Below are 21,593 nucleotides of genomic sequence, written 5' to 3' on the forward strand. Positions count from 1 at the left end.
ATGCCACGGCCCGCCCTCCTTCCTCAGCACACATTAACTTCGAAGGGTCGCGGCTCACCAAGAACTATGCCGCGGCCCGACCCCTTCGAACCTAGAAAAACTTCAATTTTTGACTCTCAAACCTCATGTAAACTCATCCAAAACTACCTCAATTCCACAATTGAACTATCCAAAAACTTCCCGCAAGATTCAAACAACATAACCCAGTTGAAACCTAGACTAGAAACCCATCAAAAACCTATTTCAATCACTGAAACTATCTAACTCAAGAACACAAAACCCAGCCATGGAAACACTATAATTCAGCCATTAAACCTTGAATTCGAGCTTACCTCAACCGCAGAACCACTCCTCCAAGAGATTTCTGGGCTAACTTCCAAGGTTCTAGCTTCAATTTAATCTTCAAATCCAAAAATCCCAAAACCTCTTCGAACACACTCAAAATCACAGAATTTCAACCAAGGAAAATGGGATTCAATGCTTACCTCAACCTTGATTAAGTTCCTTTGACAATCCTTGAGCTAATCCTCTAAATCCCAGCTTAAATCTTCAGAATTCCAGCCTCAATTCTATGTTCTATTGTTTTTTCCTTTTAGAGAGAAAGAGAGAAGGAAGGAGAGGGTCGGTCTATTTTATGTTCCACTGTTTTCTAAAATTTTCTTAAATCTATCCTTAAGCAATAAAGCTAATCCCAAAGCTCGGGGTACCAGAAACGTCCCCGAGGGCAAAATAGTAAAATTCCTCAACGTTCCCACCTAGACTTCCTAACCTCAAATATATCTCCAATTATTTATTTTCATAACCCGATAATCTAAATAACCACCCGATACCTGAAATACCCCTTGACTTGTCCAAAGTCAAACGTTAGGCCCCGTTGTGACTTTCCCACTATCTAGCTCCCTAGGATCGCCTTAAGTCGCCCGCTGCAGATTTACCCACATAATAATGTGGTTCTCGCAAATATAACATTTAATCATATTTACATTTATATAATCATACAAGTATGCTTATCATGTAATCATGCATTAAATCAATAAATTCACACATAAGCAAATTATGCCCTCCTGGCACACTAATCAAGGCTCTTAGGCCATATTAGTGATTTTGGGTAGTTACAATTATGTTAGCCAAATTCTTTCCAATCAATATATTCAAACCAAATAATTCCATAAGCTCACTTACTTGCTACTTTCCACTAATATAAATCATTATATGCATAAGAATCAATATGACTTGCATAAATTTGCAATGATGGCTTAGGTACAGGTAGATGAGAAAGTAATTTCAAAGCTCACTCTACTATAAGCACATGACATGACCAAAAATCACTGACTTTACTCCCATAGTAAATATAATCACATAATCATAATCCTCTTTCTTGATTTTTTTAGAGAGATATAAAATATTTCTTTTTTTTTCTTTTGCAAATGATAACTACACTCCCCCAAACTTGATTCTTTTATATATTCATATTGGGAGTGTAATGTTTATTGAACTCTTTTTTAAAAAAAAAATATACTCTCTCTAATATTTTGCACTTTTTATTTTCTAACCCCACTATATTCACAATTAAACCCCATTACACATCAATCTCCATAACTTTTTCAATCATGTGCTCATATTATATTAGAGACAGATATATAACCAAGTTTCAAGTATTAGGCTTAAATAGTAGTGACTTAGAACAAAAAGATACAATGTTAGGCTCAAAAGGGCTAAACAAAGGATCAATGAATTTTAGGTTGGCAAGAAAATCTCGAACGGTCCAAATGATAGCCTAAATCATTTTCCTAAGCATACATGATATATTATTTCGCCTCAAATAACAAGCAGGTAAGTTCTAAAATTGTAGAAAATAATTTCCACTTTCCATTCATCAATCCACCAACCAATTCCAGCAAGCATAATCAATATCAAAAATATCAATTTAAACATCATGACAAGATATTCAACAAATGTTGCATAAACTAAGATGAACTAACAGAGTGTTCAATTAAGCACACAGATTTTTTCTTGAGATTTCATTTTATTTGGATTATACGCATAACATTCACTTTGTTATCATTGACACTTGTTGTCAACCATCATTCATGTTGATACTAAACACACACTAAAACAAAACGTTACACCAAACAACTAACATAAACTAGACAAACAAACACAACAAACAAAACACAAACAAAATGAACGGAAAAATAAGCTCCCTCCCCCAAACTTAAGCTAAACACGGTCCCCAATGTTTAAAAATAAGTAAAGAAAGGAAACTTACCTAGTACGAATCATGTCAAAAGGGTGGTGGATCAGGAAAAGGATGCCAAGGTGGTGGATAAGGAAAATAATGCCTGTCCTCCTCCTGATTTGACCACCGGTAAATCGACTCTTTTTGTCTGTCTGCCTGAGCTTGATGATAATCATGAAGCTCCCCCAAATAATTATGTGTGTGTTGGTTTTGCTAGATGATGTAATCCAATCTGGTCAATTGCGGATCCAGTGGAGCTTTAATTGCAAGATATTGAGGATAAGCTCCTCTCCTCTCCTCCTCAGCTGCCCTTGATGATTCTGGTTGAGCATAGGCATGGACGGGTTCATCGGATGCATCTCCTTCTTCTTCAACTCTCACAGGCCAGGGCTGTGGTGCAGATGGCTCCAAAGATGGGGCATTGAATTTAAACACCTAAGCTCGAGAAATGGGCCCCATTGCTTTCCTATAAATATCACCAGGATACTTAGGTACCTCCCACACCTCACATAAATCAATAATCATCGATCCATGCCCCAAACCAATAGTGGTGGTCATTCGACATAAATCATGGATACTAGTGTGGATAACTCATCCAATATTTACAGAGAGTCCCATTGTAACGTCCCAAAATTTCCTAATAAGGCTTAGGGCCTTGATTAGGGGGTCGGGATGGAAATATATGAAATTACGTGTTTAATTGCTATATTAATTGTTATTATATGAATTACGTGATAATATGACTAGATGTGCATATTTAGGGGTATTAAATATGCATGTGGGCCCGCTTCTTATTAGAAGGGCGACTTTGGTAATTTGGCCCGTTGCGGACATTATTGTGTATTTATGTGCATATATGTGAAATATGTGAGAGACCAAATTATTATGTGGGTTATTTTGGGTTACTCGGCACGAGGAAATCCTAGGGAGCAAGTTAGCGGGAAAGTCACAACGGGACCTGATACCCGACTCGGGGTGAGTCAAGGGGTATTTTGGGTAATAGACATTTATTTGGGTTATTGGGTTATGAAAATAAATAATTCGAGATATATTTAAAGTTAGAGATTTTAGGAGGAAATATTGGGGAAATTTACCATTTTTCCCTGGGGGACGTTTTTGGTACCCCGAGCCTTGGGATTAACTTAATAACTTAAGTTAGATAAGACAAATTTAGAAACTTATAGAGCTGCCTAGACCGACTCTCTCTCTATACTCTCTTCTTTTTCTCTCAAGGACTTCCAAGCTTGAACCTTTGAACTAAGGGGAAATTTGGGCTAAGGCCACTTGAATTGAAGCTAAAATCTTGAGGATTAATTCAGTAGCAGTTTATGGAATCCATCTTAAGTAGAGGTAAGCTTTAAACTATAAATTCTAGCAATTAAATTATGTGTTTCTTGGCCGGTTTTTAAGTGTTTATGATCTTGTGAGTTTCAAAGATTGAAGGTGTAGTTTTGATGAGTTTTAAGCTAGATTTTTGGTGGGTTTTGTTGCTGGGAACATATTAATATTGTTGTGATGGTTAAATTATGTTATTGAAATGATTTTGGGTTAGATTGGATGGGTTTTGGCTGCTGGAAATGGAGGATTTTCTGGGTTCCTGGGGCCAAGTCGCAACTTTGTTCTTGGTAAGTCACAACTCAGCCAGAGCCATGCACCATGGGAGGTCTCTGCCTGGGGGGTGCGTCGCGACTTGAGATGCCAATTCGCGGCCCGTGCCTCTGGACAGAGAGGAAATAGAGGCTCGTCAGGGGACCGCGTCGTGACCCATAGGGGGGCAAGTCGTGGCCCGCCTAGGCAGTTTTTCCTTGGGAGTTTGTTTTCAAAATAGAACTTTTCCTTAGGGCTCGGGATTGTTTCCACTACCTAGTTTGGTGGAACCCGAGGCCCCGGAGGCTAGGACTTGGTCCGAAAGCCTTTGATCGCTTGATATTAATAGAATCCTATTTTATGGTTGTGACTTAGGGTATTGTTAAGGGCTTGGAACTGAGATCGTGCTCGAGGGTCGTTCTCATTTACGCTTACTCGGACCTAAGGTAAGAAAAATGCCCCCAGAACGTGTTGTGTATGATTAGGGCTTGGCTTATCTATCGTATTTGAATATGGTTAGGGTCTGGGCCCCTGAAATTGATTATGTTAGGCTATTGTTCTAAAAGCTTTTTGATAAATGCTTAAGTGCTTATATTCGTTACATGAATTCTATGATTAGGGCATGCGACCCCTTATGTGATTATGTTTGGTATCGTGGGTATGGTTATTCAATGGAATTGTATGATTAACATGAATATGTGCTTAATTGTTGGGATGATCCTATTCAACTATGTTTCTTATAAGTAAAGTATGTAATCCTGGATCAGGGCTTGATTTATAAGTCAAGGACAGCAATAATGCGCTGTGCGCTGGTCGGGAGGCATCGGCCTAAACCTGCAATGTACTATTACGTTGATCTACTCTAAGGTCAAAGGTGAACCACAGGGGCTTGGCTAGCTCTATGGCTAGTGAGACAAAGCTAAGGGGGAGGCCCCAGGTGACTCTATGGTCACATAGCTAAGGCATAGGCCTGAGAGTTGGCTTAAAAGCCAACTGAATAGGGTGACGACCCCAGGTTGATCCAATGATCATGCAATTGAATTGATAAGTTATTGGTTATGAGTGTATATTACTAATTTTGTTGAATGGTTATTTAAAAGTTATATTTTTTTTTATTGTTGCACGTTCTGTTTTCTTTCTGAGCCTTGGCTCACAGGTGCTTTGTGGTGCAGGTAAGGGAAAGGGAAAGCTTGACCTGCCATGAGTTGGAGAGCTTCGGTGGCGGCGTGTACATATGCGGCTGCTCGACCGTCACGACCAGGGTTATCTCGGAGGAACTAGGGTTATTGCCCTATTTTGCCGCTTAGGTCGGCTGATGTAACTTTTGTTATGTATTTACCCTTTTAAATAGTTGTGTTGTAATATTTTGGGATCCCATGTTGTATAACACTTTTGAAATAAAAGTCAATGGTTCTTTGACCAAAATTTTTAACCCTAACCCTTGTCACTAACCCTAGTTACACGATTTAAGCCAAATGACCTGATTAGTAGGTTTGACACAATTTAAAGTACACAGTGTAACAGTCTTGGAATAGGAGGGCGTTACAACTTGGTATCAAAGCTGCCAAGGTTTAAGGGTTCCTGAAGACTGGCCGGGCATGTACACTCGCCACTAAAGACAAGCTCGACTCAGGGTTTGGTAATTGTTATGTGTTTATATGGTTAAATGCTAAAACATGATGTGAATTCCTTATCTGCATGCCTATTTAGGAAGCATGGGAGTATCTGATAGGGTCTGTCCCTTGATTATTGCCTGAATGTTAAAGAACATGCTTATTAGTTATGTTGGATTTGTGGAAAATACTTGGATATGCCTATGTGTATTGTTATTTGCTGATGAATATCAGGAGGTGCTTATTAACACTATGAATGTATATATTTATTGTGTGATGGCATTCTTATTAGCATTGCATATGTGTGTTTTATGATGATCTTGGACCGTCAGGCGGCAAGTGGTATAGTTATGACTTACCTAATGGTCGATTTGATCACTGTAGGGCGGATAGAGTGTTAGAATGAACCCTCGTAGGTCAAAGAGACTGGCTGGCCAAGAGTTACAGGCCAATGAAGGGAATGTTCAGGGCTAGGCCCCAACGCCAGCTCCAGAAAACTGGCAGCAAGTGCTTGCTAACATGGAAACTAGGTTAGAGAGGCAGGAAGAAGAGATACACCTCTTAAGACAGCAACAGGTTCCAGTAGGGAACCAATAGGCCGCAGTGTCAGCAGTGGTACAACCTGAGGTATCGGCAATTGTACAGCCCCAAACAGGGGGAGATAGGTGGGAACCCCTATATGAGAGATTCAGGAAGCAGCACCCTTCAGTTTTTTAAGGCGATTCTGATCCACTGAAGGCTGAGCAGTGGATGACCATGATAACCAATATCCTAGACTTTATGAGGGTATGAGGTAATGAGAGAGTGGCCTGTGCCACTTATATGTTTCAGGAGGATACCCGAATACGGTGGGAGGTGGTATCCCAAACTAGAGCAGTTACCACAATGGAGTGGGAAGAATTCAGAACCTTATTCAACGAGAAAGACTACAACGATGCAGTTAAGGCTACAAAGGCTGAGGAGTTCAGCAGGTTGTGGCGATTGGGTGCGGGAAGTGGTAGGGTGATTGGCACTTTTAGAAGAAGCAGCCCTAGCTGGTTGTTTTCATGGTCCCATAATCACACAATGCACCAAATACTACAACAAAAATTATGCAACACTTCTGCTAACTTATCTTAGTTCCTCAACTGAATAATACCCCAATAATACCAACTCAAAGAAAATAAGATATACTAACAATGTATTCCAAAATTCCAATTCAATCTCTTGTCTATCTAGCACAAAATTACTTCAACCAAAAACTTCAAAATATTAAAAAGGAGAAACTTACGTGCCTTTGAGTTGTTGAGATTTCCCACTCTTCAAATGCTCTTCCAATCTTCAATTTCACAAATAGAACAATTTAGGGTTTGGATTAAAAGAAAGAAAGATGGAAATATGGATCTAGGAAGTTGTGGGTTTGGTTTTAGGGTTGTGTTAAGAGGAAGAAAAAATGTAAAAATGAGAGAAATTCTGGAAAAAATTATGTTGGAAGGAAGAAAAATTCGAAATGAGGGTGGTGGTTTGAGAAAAAACGATTTTATGCAGATTTTCCCCTTTCTGACTAAGGCGCGCCGTAACCCAGGCCTAGCAAGTCTCGACCCGCCTATATTTTTTTTTCAAATTTCAGTTTGCAGGCGCCGCAACCCAAGCATAGCAAGTCGTGACCCACCTATTCCATCTAACCCTCTATGCTCTCTGACTTCACTTGGAGCTGCAACTTATAAGCTCAAGTTACGGCCCGCCTCCTCCCTCATTTCCCTTGACTCTCTGACTTAGTTTAAAGCCGCGACTTGACCTCCAGACTAATTTGAAAACTACATTTTCACGAATTTCACAGTTTTACATATATTTTACTAAAAAATAATAAATAATTCTTTACAAATCCAAAACGAAATTAAATAAAATTGTTCAACTAATTAAGATTAAAAAAAAACATAAAAGAAAGAAATTATAGGAATGCCTCCTATAGCGCTGTCGTTAACATCATTTAGCGAATCGTTGAATACCCAATTCAAAAGGGTTCCAAAAGCAACATAGACTTGCATTTTTCCATCGGTCCTTCCAAATAATGCAATAATCTCTAACCATTCACCTTAAAGTGTCTCGTCTTCTCGCTATGAATTTGCACTGCTCCATAAGGCAGTGAGACAACAACTATGAATGGTCCTGACCATCTCAACTTTAATTTTCCTGGAAAAGCTTCAATCGAGAATTAAATAATAGCACCTTGTCTCCCGGTTGGAAGTCCTTCCTAATTATCCTTTTATCATGAAATGCCTTAGACTTTTCTTTATAAATCTTTGCCTTCTCATAGGCTTCATTTTGAAATTTATCTAGCTCATTCAACTCCAAAAGCATATTCTGTCCCACCATAAAGAGATCAACATTCATCTTTTTTACTGTCCAATAAGCTCGGTGCTTAAGTTCCACCGGTAAATGGCATGCTTTTCCAAACACCAGTCTATATGGTGATATACCAACTGAAGTCTTGAAAGCTGTGCGATATGCCCACAATGAGTCATCAAGTTTTTTCGACCAATCATTCCTTGATGTGTTTGCAGTCTTCTCTAAAATACTTTTAATCTCCTGGTTAAACACTTCTACTTGACCATTAGCAAGTGGATGATAGAACAAGGCTTTTCGATGATGAACTCCATAACGAGCGCATAGAGCTGTGAATGACTTGTTGTAGAAATGACTTCCTCTGTCACTAATAATAGCTCTTGGAGTACCAAACTGAGTAAAAATATTTTTATGAAGGAATTTAAGTACCTCCTTACCATCACAAGTAGGAGTTGCTACAGCTTCCACCCATTTAGAAACATAATCTATTGCCAACAAAATGTACTTGTTATTATAAGATGACGGGAAAGGTCCCATAAAATCTATTCCCCACACATCAAACAACTCAACTTTCAGAATTCCAGTCATCGGCATTTGATCTCTTCTTGATATGTTACCGGTCCTTTGGCAATGATCACATCTCTTAACAAAGGCACTAGCATCTTTAAATAATGTAGGCCAATAAACCCACATTACAAAAATTTTGCTGCTGTCCTTGTTCCTCCAAAGTGACCACCACAATGTAAAGTATGACAATTGGTAAGATTGGAAATCATCTCCTCTTCCGGGACACATCTTCTAATTACTTGATCAGCACAATGATGAAAGAGAATGGGCTCATCCCAATAATAATGCTTGACTTCCGAATAAAACTTTTTGAGTTGTTGTTTTGACATGTCCGAAGGCACAACGTTAGCTACCAAATAATTGACATAATCTGCAAACCAAGGTAGCTTTTCCTCACTTTCAATGGAAAATAACTGTTCATCCGGAAATTTTTCATCAATTTGTTCCTCTTTCTCATTAGGATCTTCTCCTTTTTCCAATCTAGACAAATGATCTGCAACTAAATTTTCTGTCCCCTTTTTGTCACGAATTTCCATATCAAACTCTTGCAATAATAGGACCCATTGAATCAAGTGGGGTTTAGCATCCTTCTTGGTCATAAGGTACTTAATAGCATAATGATTTGTATAAACAATCACCTTATTAGCAATTAAATATGGTCTGAACTTGTCGAATGCAAAGACAATTGCAAGTAATTCCTTCTTAGTAGTTGCATAATTTAATTGAGTATCATTCAAGGTTCGACTAGCATAATAAATCGTTTGGAATACCTTGCCAACTAGCTTCCCAAGAATCACTCCTACTGCATAATCACTCGCATCGCACATTAATTCAAAAGGAAGTTCCCGATTCGGAGATACGAAAATCGAAGCAGATACCAATTTCTCCTTCAACATGTTAAATGCCCTTAAACATTCAAAATCAAAATCAAACACCACACCATTCATGAGTAAAGTAGATAAGGGCTTTCAAATCTTTGAAAAGTCCTTTTGTTGACGGTAAGAACTCGTCAACGATTGATGGTTAGAAAACTTCAATCTCAATACTACAGGAAGCTTTGAATCAGATAGAAAGAACTCTAATCAACAAAAGAAAACCCAGGCAACAATGAAAACCAGAAACATATATTTCTTAAGTCTTTTTCATACCTTCAGTTTTCCAACCCCTTAGCCTGAGGGGTTGGAGTCTATTTATAGGGGGGGGGGGGGGGGGGGCTCTATTGGCCCTGGATACAAACAAGTCCCAGACCACAGGGACGTACACAGGTACTCTGATAGTGTAGTGGCTCAGAGCGTAGTGGTGTCTACCCTGATGGTGTCAGAGTCGTGGCCTCAGACATAGTACTGTCGGCTCTGGCGTATGGTCGGAGGTGTCCAAGTGGTACCACTACTCTTCGTACAGGTCCGTACCGCCACTACTCCTTAGACGCAGATCATTGGGTCATGCCTCTGTTCTTTCCATAACCGTACGCCCCGTGTCAGCGCACGTGTTCCGTACTCGGTCGTCCTCATCGATCCCCGTTCAATGCTCCATGTTCGTTTGGCGTATCAACAAGGTTCCTCCAAGTGATCCCGTGCCTATGTCAAGGAGGCTTCAACCTATGGGTGTTCTGAGAAGTCAAGGCACCAGGGGTCGGGGCTGGCTTATGCTGGTCACATGGACGCGAGGCTCGCAGCATGGGCCCCGCAACAAAGCCACACCCTCGCATAGCGAGGGTTCCTCGCGTAGCAAGGCTGGCCCTCTTCTCTTGGGTGTAGGCGTGGCTCGGGGGTACGGGTGATGCGACAAGGCCACACCCTCGCATAGAGAGGGTGCCTCGCGTAGCGAGGGTGCCTCGCGTAGCGAGGCTGGCCTTCTTCCCTCAGGTGTAGGCATGGCTCGGGGTATGGGCGCCGCGACAAGGCCACACCCTCGCAAAGCGAGGGTGCCTCGCGTAGCGAGGCTGGTCTTCTTCTCCCGCATGCCGGCGAGGTAAGGTCCGATGCCTGAGGGGTCAAGGCGTATGCTGATGGCCACCCGAGGACTCTCGCATAGCGAGGGTGGTGTTTGGTTTGGCGGGTGGTCAAGGACCCTCGCATAGTGAGGGTGGCTCTCTTAGCCCAACTCCTTCAGCGCCGTGTGATATTCTCGTCCCCTTGTACGTGCACTAAGTAGCATGTAGGATGCCTCGAAGCATAGAGCTTCACTGGTGAAATAAAATTCACAAAGGAAAACTTTCCACATTTACACCTTTATAAACCTCCTATAAAATCCAGCATGGCCCAAAAAACTACGAACCCCATTAACACACCGGTGGAGGTAAGTTTTCTATTGTAGATATCTTAGCCCTGTCTACCTCAATACCATGGCGTGAAATTTTATGGCCCAAAACTATTCCTTCAGTCACCATAAAGTGGCATTTCTCCCTGTTTAATATTAAATTCGACTCTTCACATGTTTTCAATACCCTCTCCAAATCAGCTAAACATCCATCAAAAGAGGGCCCAAAGACTGAAAAGTCATCCATAAAGATCTCTATACCTTTTTCCACCATGTCTGAGAAGATAGACATCATACATCTCTGAAAGGTTGATGGAGCATTACATAACCCAAATGGCATTCTCTGAAATGCAAATGTTCCATAAGTGCACGTGAATGTAGTCTTTTCTTGATCCTCCGGTGCTATGGGAATTTGATGGTATCCTGAATACCCATCCAAAAAACAGAAATAAGGATGGCCTGCCAATCTGTCCAACATCTGATCTATAAAAGGCAAGGGGAAATGGTCTTTCTTGGTTGCCTTATTCAGTTTACGGTAGTCTATACAAATTCTCCACCCCGTCACTATACGAGTTGGAATCAGATCATTATTATCATTCTTAACCATCGTCATGCCACCCTTTTCCGGGACTACTTGAACATGACCAACCCATGCACTATCAGAGATTGGTCAAATTACCTCTGCATCCAACCATTTAATGATTTCCTTCCTTACCACCTCTTTCGTTGAAGGATTAAGCCTCCTCCGAGCATGGATAATAGGCTTACTATCCTCCTCCATTAATATGCGATGCATCACCGTTGAAGGGCTTATACCCTTGATATCTGCTAAAGTCCACCCAATTGCTAGCTTATGAGCTTTCAACATTCTAAGTAGCTTATCTTCTTCAATCAGAGATAGTGAGGCTGAAATAAGAACTGGTAGTGTGTTGCTCTCACCTAAATATGCATACTTCAGGTGATCATGCAATGTCTTTAACTTAAGAACTGGTGGCTTCTCAATAGATGGGAGAGGTCTCTCAAGCACTTGCCCCAATTCCTCATATTTCTTTTTATAAATTTGCCCTGATGAGTTCAACCACTTAACATATTCAATGGCTTCAGTACCATCACACTCTTCGGGACTTGCAACTAAACTCAACTCAAGTGGATCCTCAATAAACTTGACCCCTTCACCTTGTTCCTCCAATACACTAACACTAAAACAATTGTCACTAGCGGAAGGATATTTTAAGGCTTTAAAGACATTAAAAACTACCTCATCACCTTATACTCTGAGCCTTAACTCACCCTTCTAAACATCTATCAAAGCTTGCCCCGTGGCCAAAAATGGTCTTCCCAATATAATAGGCACGTTATCATCTTCCTCCATATCTAATACAATGAAATTCGCTGGAAAGATGAATTTATCTACCTTTACTAGAACGTCCTCTATAATAACTCGAGGATGTGTCAATGAACGGTCAGCCAGTTGAAGAGTAACAGTAGTGGGTCTAGCTTCCCCTAAACCAAGTCTTTTAAATACGGACATCGGCATTAAATTAATGCTTGTACCCATATCACATAAGCCCTCTCTATGTTCCCAATGGTGCAAGGTATAGTGAAGCTACCCAGATCTCTTAACTTTTGAGGAAGTTTCTTTTGAATGATTGCACTACACTCTTCTGTTAATGCCACAGTTTCATAATCCTCCATTTTTCTCTTATTAGACAATATATCTTTCATGAACTTCACATAACTAGGCATTTATTCAAGAGCCTTAGCAAAAGGAATGCTAATGTGAAGTTTCTTAAATACCTCAAGAAATATGGAGAATTTTGTGTCAAGATTGGCCTTTCGAAACCATTGAGGACAAGGAATCTTTGGTGTAGGCTCAATGCATTTAGGCTTCTATGTTTTCGGAAGATCTACATTAACCTCCTCTTGTGCTGGTGTAATGCCCCAAATTTCCTAATAAGGTTTAGGACCTTGATTAGGAGGCCGAGAGGGCCATAATTGATTTATTATGTTATTTAATGATTATATGCATGTTTAGGTATATTAAATATGCTTGTGAACCCATTTCTGAGTAATTGGGCGATTTTCATATTTTGGCCATTTCGGGCAAATTTGGCATATATGTGATGTGTGTGGTGCTTTATTATTATTTGGTTATGCCAGGGTTACTCAGCACGAGACGATCCTAGGAGGTAAGCTAGTGGGAAAGTCACAACGAGAATTATTCTTGACTCGGAGTGAGTCAAGGGGTATTTAGAGCATTACCGGGTTATTGGGTAATGGGAATGAATATTTGGTGATAAATTGGGAGATAGTAAGATCAGGGAGAAATTCTGGAGGTTTTGACTATTTTGCCCCCGGGGATGTTTACGGGACCCCGAGCGTTAGGATTTGTTTGAGGCTACTTAAGAATGAAGTAACCTTTAAAGGAATAAAAAGAACGTTCAATAAGTTCTCTCTCCCTCTAAGTTCCATTTTCATCTCCCGATCGCATTTTTGAAGGAAACTTGAGTTCTAGGACTCGGATTCAAGCGAGGATCGAGGCATAGCAATTCTAGGAAAGATTAGAAGCTTATTAGCCAAAGGATTTAGTTGGGAACAACTTAATCAGAGGTAATTCAAGTTTTAAGTTTTTTAAAGAATTTAAACTTGAATTGGACTTTGTGTTTTGATGAGTTTTTGAGTGAATTGAAGCTTGGGTTTTGTTGGTTTAGAATCATGGGGATGTTTGGGAACTTTGATTTTTGAGTTTGGAAATGTTTGGATATGTTTTTGGAAGGTTTTAAAAGGTTAAAGTCGGAGAAAAATGGCTGGTCCGAGGTTGGGTCGCAGCCCTGTTCTTGGGCGCCACGACCCAAGCTCGATGAAGCAGGTGAATGGTTTTGTGAGCTATGGGGGCTGCGGCACTGGGTGTGGGGCACCGTGGCGCTTGCCCCTGGTGCTTCTGTTTTGGCTGGGGGGCCGCGGCTCAGGGTTTTGGGGGCCGCGGCACTTGAGGGTATTTATGGCCGAAATGATGTTTTAAGCTTGGGAACTCAAACCTTAGGCCTTGGGATCATTCTTACTACTCGGTTTAGTGGGATTCGATGTCTTGGAGGCTAGGTCTTGGTTCTGGGATTGGTTTTAGAACTTGAACTTATTGGATCACCGTTTATGGTTGTGACTTGGTTATCACTAGAGGCTTGGAATAAGGATCGTGCTTATGGCTCGTTTATTGGTAACCTGTGCTTGGACCAAAGGTAAGAAAACTGCACCCTATGTATATGACATACATGGTTATTCTTGATGCATGTTGGATGTCTAAATGTGACATGCATGGTTTTTGTTGAGGCATGTCAAGTGATTAAATGTGATGCATGTGTTGCACGATAAACATGTGATTAGGGCATGCTATGAATATTGAATATGAGATTGTTCAGAGCTTGAGCCTTTGTGATTATGCATTATCCTAATTGTAACGCCCTACTTCCTTAGAGTCGTTACTAAGTGAGTTTAAAGCGTGCATTTAACTCGCTAATCAAGGTTTTAGGTCAAAAGTGTAATTAAACCATAAACAGAGTTATAAACTTTGAAAATAATTCCATTTACTGAAAATCATAAAGTGTTTGACATTTGGGATCCCAAAAATACCGTTTAAAAATATTTACAGCATGTAAGTACAACAAAGTCGGCTAGATGACAAAATCTAGGTTTAATACAATCATCTCTCAAAACCACTGGCTGTGGCAGCCAGGCAGGCCAAACATGTACGCGCTGCTTCACGCTCTCTGTACTCATGGTTGGTCGACTTTCCCCTTGCCCTTACCTGCACCACAGAGCACCCATGAGCCGAATCCCAGCAAGAAAGCCCTTACAAGCAGAAAACATATGCATAACAAACACTTAGCATATAAACAGGCCATCAATAGGCAAAACACATACGGCCATGCCGTCCCAGGCGCTTTACTAGGCCCTGGGTTCGCGGTCCACACCGTGAGGATATCCCATGTCTCCTTTAGGGTCTCGCTCTAGCAACTCGCACTCCACGTGCTCAACGCTGCTCCCGGCCCCTTCCCGCACTCGGCCTCGCACTCCACGTGCCTAACGTTGTTCCCGGCCCCTGCCGACCTCGGCCTGCACTGTTCCCGGCTCTTGCCAAACATTTACATATTTTCATTCATAGCATAATAAAGCATATACTAAACATGAACAAATTCAATCAAAGGGCTACACCCTACAGCACAATCATATAGGGCCCGGCCCTGCATACAAGCTCTATGGGAATACTGGATTTCTTACTTGCGTCCCGAGCTTTCCAAGCATCGATATCCCGAGCACAGTCCCCTCACCTGAGCCTCGCCGAAACCCTAGTCACAACACATTAACAATATTCATCCATCAAGTTCTAATCCATTAAATAGCTTTGAGTCACAATTCTAATCTCTGGGACCTTGAATCCTATCAATTCGAGTGATAAAATCCATCCCGAGCCTTAGCAGTTAGGTTCCCAAGTCAAAACCCTCAAGTCACCCTGCTCTTTGAACTAGGGCCGCAACCCAACCCCACAAGCGCTGCGGCTAGCCTCAAAACAGAGGCTAACACCTCCCTGAAACACACACGGGCTGCAGCGCGCTTGGCCAAGCGCCGTGGCGCACCTCGAGCACCATGGCCTCCCAAGGCCTCGCGTGCACACGGGCTGCGGCATGCCCCTCCTAGGGCCACGACCCTCGCCTCCAAACCCAGAAAAACACCATTTCCTTGCATTTCCTTCGAGCCAAACTCCACATATCTCAACCAAAATCACCCCCAACCTCAGAATTGAGCCCATAATTCATACTCATGCAACCTAGACATACCAATACACTCAAGAACCAACTCCCACACCCATCAAACAATCAAAACTAGTCCTAGAATCCATCCATGCATACTCTAGGAAAACCAGCAATAATTCCAAACATAATCCTTATAATTTAAAACTTACCCTTGCTGGATTGAATCTCTGAACCAGCTCCCTAAGCTCCAAGCTTCAAGCTCCCCTAAATCCCAACTGAATTCCTTAGCTTCTAGTTAGTTCACCAAGTTTTCCCTTGATATGCCTTAGAGAAAGATGAAGAGAGTGAATGGAAGACAGCTTCAAGAGAGGGAGGAAGAGTCGGTTTCCCAGTTTCTAAAAACTTCCTAGGCTTTGTTTTATTTAACTTAAATTTTAAGGTTACCTCAAGGCTCGGGGTACCCGAGGGCAAAATGGTAAATTTCCCCAATATTCCCTCCTAGACATTCTAACCTTAAATATATCTCCAACTATTTATTTCCATAACCCAATATCCCCATAAAACATCTAATACCCAAAATACCCCTCGACTCGCCCTGAGTCGGATTCTCAACCCCGTTGTGACTTTCTGGCTAACTACTCCCTAGGATTGTCTCAGATCGTGCTACCCAGATATATCACATTTATCACATTTATACCCTCAACGGGCTAAAATCACAAACATACCCCTAATATCCAAACGGGGCCCACATGCATATTTAATTCAACTTAACATGCATCTCTATCACATATTCACATAAATTCATATGTTAAAGCAATAATTCACTTATTGCCCTCCAGGCACACTAATCAAGGCCCTAAGCCTTATTAGAAAATTTGGGTCGTTACACTAATTATGCTAGCAATTGTTAAGTAAGCATGTCGAATGCCTTATATTCGTATATTTGACATATGATATATGTTTGGTAGCATTGCTTACTTGTGTATGGCACTGACTAGTCAGGGTCGGCACTGGTCGCGTATTACTGACCTGAGAGTCAGAAACGACATAAGCGTCATGAATGCAGAGCCGATAAAAGATTAGATCTAATCGATATCAGCGTTGAATGACTCTAGGAGCATTAATGTTGGACCGACCCTAAGGTCGATGAAAATTATAAGCGCTTGACTAGTCTAGGACTAGTTACTCAGAGCCAGGGCCAAAGGCTTAGGTGACTGTTTGTCACATGGCTAGGGAGAGGAATCCCATGGTTGTGACTCTATGGTCATGCGGTAGGTTATATTGGTGACTAGTTCATTGAACACCTATCTTGTTTAAGCTAGTGAAATGATCGCTTATCTACAAAGCCCCAGTGACCCTATCGTCACATGGCTAATGGGAACGGAACCCACCTTAGTGACTATTTCAACTGTCACACTCTTCTATTTGGGGCTAAAAGTCCTGAATGATTATTATGATCATCGGTTGATGTTTTATATTCATCATTACGTGAACTCATTTGCCTGCTTGAATATGGCTATATTTGCTAGGCGTGTGCCTTATGATTTGATGACATGTTATTACTGTTCATGAGCATATTGAGTTTTCTTGCTGGGCTTCAACTCACGGGTGCTATGTGGTGCAGGTAAAGGCAAAAGAAAGCTGGACCATCCTTGAGCTGGAGAGCTTAGGTGACGATGTGTACATATGCGGCTGCTCGACCGCCATGGCCGAGGGTTGAAAGAGGAACTAGGGTTAAACCCTGTTTTGCCGCTTAGATCGGCTGGTTGTAAATATTTTGTTGTAATAAACCTTTAAATTATATTTTTGGGATCCCAATGTATATAGTAAATGTTCTAATGAAACGTTATATCATAATCGAAATTTTTAATCCCTAAACCGCTAATCATACTTAGTTACACAATTTTGGCCAAATGACTCGATTAGCGAGTTTAGCACTGTTTATAAGGCACACCGTAACGGTCCCTGGAGATTTAGGGCGTTACAACTTGGTATTAGAGCAAGCCAAGGTTTATGGTTCCTAAAGACAAGCTGGGCATGTACGCTCGTCACTGAAGATAGCTTCACTCAGGGAATGATAACTATTTATGTAGTTATGTGTTTAACTGCTTAAATAGAATGTAAATGCTTTACCTGCACATTGTATTAGGGAGCATGAGATTCTGATAGAGCCTGACTCTTGACTATATGATTATATGCTCTGTGAATATATATATATATATATATGAATGTGATCATATGATTACCTGCTCCATGAACATATATAATTGCGATATTTGCATGCTGGAGTTGGAAGCATGGTGTGAATGTAGAAAGAGCAGAGATTATGATTGAAGTATGAATGCCATGGGAATGTTTATAGCACTGCAAGTGGTTTGTGAATGTGGTGTGGTAAGATTGATCCCATGGGGGAAAGCTCTTGATATGCTCATCATGTTTAATGGGTCAAGTTATTGACTGCAGATTTGATCAGCAGGTTTATAGCCAAGGCAGATAATGAGGCCTGGTGGTGGTTATACGAAGGCTGGGAGTTACAGCCAGGGTTTTAGTTCTTCATCTGCTCCTATGAATTTTCAGCAGATGTTCATCGATTTTCAATCAAGATTGCAGAGGCATGAGGAAGAGATCAGGTGTCTGAAGCAACAACAGAACCTGTCAGGAAACACTTCTTCCTTGGTTATGCCAGGAGTGGCATCAGCTTTGACTCAGCCTAGGGTTGAAAGCAGGTGGGAATTTCTCTGTGAAAGATTCCAGGAATATTACCCTCTAGTCTTTGAGGGAGGCCTAGATCCATTCAGAGCTAAGCAATGGATGGGCATGATCAGTTCCATTCTTGATAGTATGGGGCTCGTGGGTCACGATAGGGTGATCTGTGCTACATGTGTACTACAGGATGATGCCCGGACGTGGTGGGAAGTAGTATCCCAGACACGAGACACAACTGTGATGGACTAGAGAGAATTTAGGTAGTTTTTCAATGAAAGGTATTACTGTGATGCAGCCAAGACTGCTAAGATGAAGGAGTTTGTGAATCTCGTTCTGGGAAATGCAACAGTAATCGAGTATGTTAACAGATTTGGTGGGTTGGCCAAGTTCGCTTTTGACATGGTACCCACAGATGTGGCTAGGAAGGAAAAATTTGTTCAGGGATTGAATCCTGGAATAGCTCGGGGCATTAGAGATGCCCCAGTGCATGAAATCTCTACCTATGCTCAGGTGGTAGAAAAGGCTCTTGTTGTTGAGAGCATAAGAGATGAGAAAAAGAGTGCTAGGGAGCACGGATAGTGGTACCTCCACTTATTGGAGCAAGCAAGAATGAAAGTTGGAAGACCCGTCTAGTATGCACTCGGTGCATGAGGCGTCATCTGGGAGAATGTTGAGCAAAGGCATGTTTCTCATGTAAAATGTTTGGACATCGTAAGAAGGATTGCCCAATGCTAAGGAAGGATGAGCAAAAGGGGATGGACAGCTCGACTCCAGCTCGAGTGTTTATTCCGAGGCAGTCAGAGTCTAAGACTAAGACTAGTTCCTCAAGGGTGGCAGGTCAGCTTTCTAGTGCTGATTTTGTATTATGCTGACCGATTTTGGTGCCATGCTATTCCTTTGTTTGTTGCATATAGAGGGGCATAAAGATGATATGCAGATCACATGGTCATGTTGTGATGGGAACGCAATATTGTATTAGTAATTTAAGAGATGAGTAGGGTTATAATAAAAAGGACTCATCAATGATTATGATAAAGTTGGTTATGACTGACTTTAGGATGATCCAAGATTTGGATTGGTTAAGTAATTATAGGGCAATGCTAAATGGCAAGGAAAGTATAGTAACTCTTGAGCTTGAGAGTGGAAAGCCTTGTGACAGTTGGCACGGTGTATGGATTCTGTATGATTATGACATCTGTAGTGAGAGCTAGAGTTTTATGACAGAGAGATGCATGGAACTCTTAACTAGTGTGGTGGATACCACTTAGATTGTGCAAGTGGAGTCAGGATAGACTGGACTAGTCTGTGAGTTTCTGGATGTGCTTCCAAGGGATCTACCAGGATTTCCTTTATGTGAAAAGAATAAAATGGTGATTGAATTAGTGCCAGAAATGGAGTCAGATTTAGGGCACTATTTTGAATGGCTCAGCAGAGTTGTAAGATTTAAAGGATTCAGTTATAGGATAAGATGGTATTCTCCAAGGTGGGTCTTTGATCTGGTTATTACCAGCTAGAGATCAGGGAAGAGAATATGCAGAAGTCTGCTGTTGTAGCAGATAAGAGCACTGAGAGTGCTGAGTATGTTTTGAGAATTTGTGTTAATGCCAAGTGTTTGTGAATCAGATGAACAGAGCATTCAAAGGTTTATTTGAATGGGATTTGTGATCGTCTTGGACGATGGTATCATGATGTATTTCTTGCAGAGATTTTCCAACGTCAATGAACGCCTTAGGGGCAGGAGTTTCCTTGGGTGATAAGGATATTACGGGTGCCTTGGGAAAGAGTTCTGAGTCTTCTTGCAGATTAGAATTAGTTAGTAGGTGGTTATGACACCTCAGTGACAGGAGAAGTGATTGCTTATGCAACATGTTGGATAAAGAATCTGACTAGAACTAGAGTAAAGTTTCTGGTGGGCCAAGTGGCAAGTTTTATGTTTGAGATTATTATCTCAGAAAAGATCAAAAGGAAAACAATTAAGTGAACCACAGATAGGAAAGATTGAGTGGAAAGTCTTAGCTAGATTAGCTAAGGGTTTTGCAGTGTCAGGTATGGGTTTATTGTGATATAAGGATCGAACTTGGAATCCTATGGACACTGAGATTAATTGGGAGATTCTGAATGAATCTCATGATGTTCTCTTTTTCTCTTCATTCAAGCATCATGGAAATGTAACAGGATATGAAAGCTTTATAATGGTGGCCTGTGATGGAGAGGGATGTAATGGAATGCGTGATAAAGTTCTTAACCTGTTAGCAGGTTAATACAGAGTATCGAAAGTCAGCAGGGCCATTGCAGCCTTTGAGTGTTTCGTAGTGGGAATAAGGAAGCATCGCGATGGGTTTCGTGGCGGGATTGCCCAGGTTAGTGGGACAATATGAATTGGCATTGGGTCATTAAGGACCAATATTCCAAGTGAGTTCATTTTTGTCAGCAAGGACGAATAATGCGGCTGATCAGTACTCAGATCTCTGTGTGAGAGAGATAGTGCGCCTTCATGGAACTCAAGGTCTATCTTATTAGATGAAGACTCTATTGTTACTTTCAGGTTATGGAAGGGTTAAGGAAGGCGATGAATATATAGATGGAATTCAGTACAGTTTATTATTCTCAGACTGATGGTAAATCAGATAGGGAAAGAGAGAGTTATCCAGTATTAGAAAGGTACCATATGAGATGAGGTATGTTTGAAAATGCTTAGCACCAGTTCATTGGAATGAAATGGATGATATGTTATATTTAGATCATGAGATGGTTCAGGAGACCATTGAGACTATTAGAGGTTAGAGCTTGGATGCTCACTTCTTAGAGTAAAAGGAAAAGTTTTACTGAATTGAAAAGCAGGAACATAGAGTAGTAGGTAGAAGATTGTATCTTCCTTAAAAATATCACCATGGAAAGGGGTGATGAGTTAAGGGAAATTTGAGCCCTAGAGTAGTATAACCGTTTAAATCCTAGATAGGATCGATCAGGTTGACTTTGGGTCGACCTTATTTTTGGCACTATCAGTTGTATACAGTGTATTATGTATTTCCATGTCGAGGGCATGGGTTAAAATAAATTCATGAGTTGATTTATGAGAATCTAGAGATTGAGGCTAAGTTATCCTGTAAAGAATAGCCAGTTCAGATATGGAACAGAAAGAATAAGGTTTTGAGGAACAAAGTGTGCCTTGAGTTAAGGTAAGGTTACAAAAATAGTGAGGTCGAGGGAACAACCTGGGAAACTGAAATCAGTTGAGCGGAATTTATATTCAAGTGGTTCAGATTCTTTCAGTTCTGCCTGTGCCATCCTATACGGTTCCCTCGACACTGACTCTGTCCCTGGCGCCAACTCAATGACAAATTGAATCTCTCAACTCGGTGGCAACCCAGGTAAGTCCTCAGGAAACACATCTAAGAATAACCAATTTGGTCTCCTCCGATCTTGTTGGCGAAACCCTGGTGGTATCCACCACACTAGCTAGGAAACCTATACATCCTCCCTGTAATAGGTCCCTAGCTCTCAATGCTGAAATCCTGGGTATGCGGGGTCCATATACCGCTCCCACAA

This window comes from Humulus lupulus, chromosome X (genome assembly GCF_963169125.1).
Source record: "Humulus lupulus chromosome X, drHumLupu1.1, whole genome shotgun sequence".
Lineage (NCBI taxonomy): Eukaryota > Viridiplantae > Streptophyta > Magnoliopsida > Rosales > Cannabaceae > Humulus > Humulus lupulus.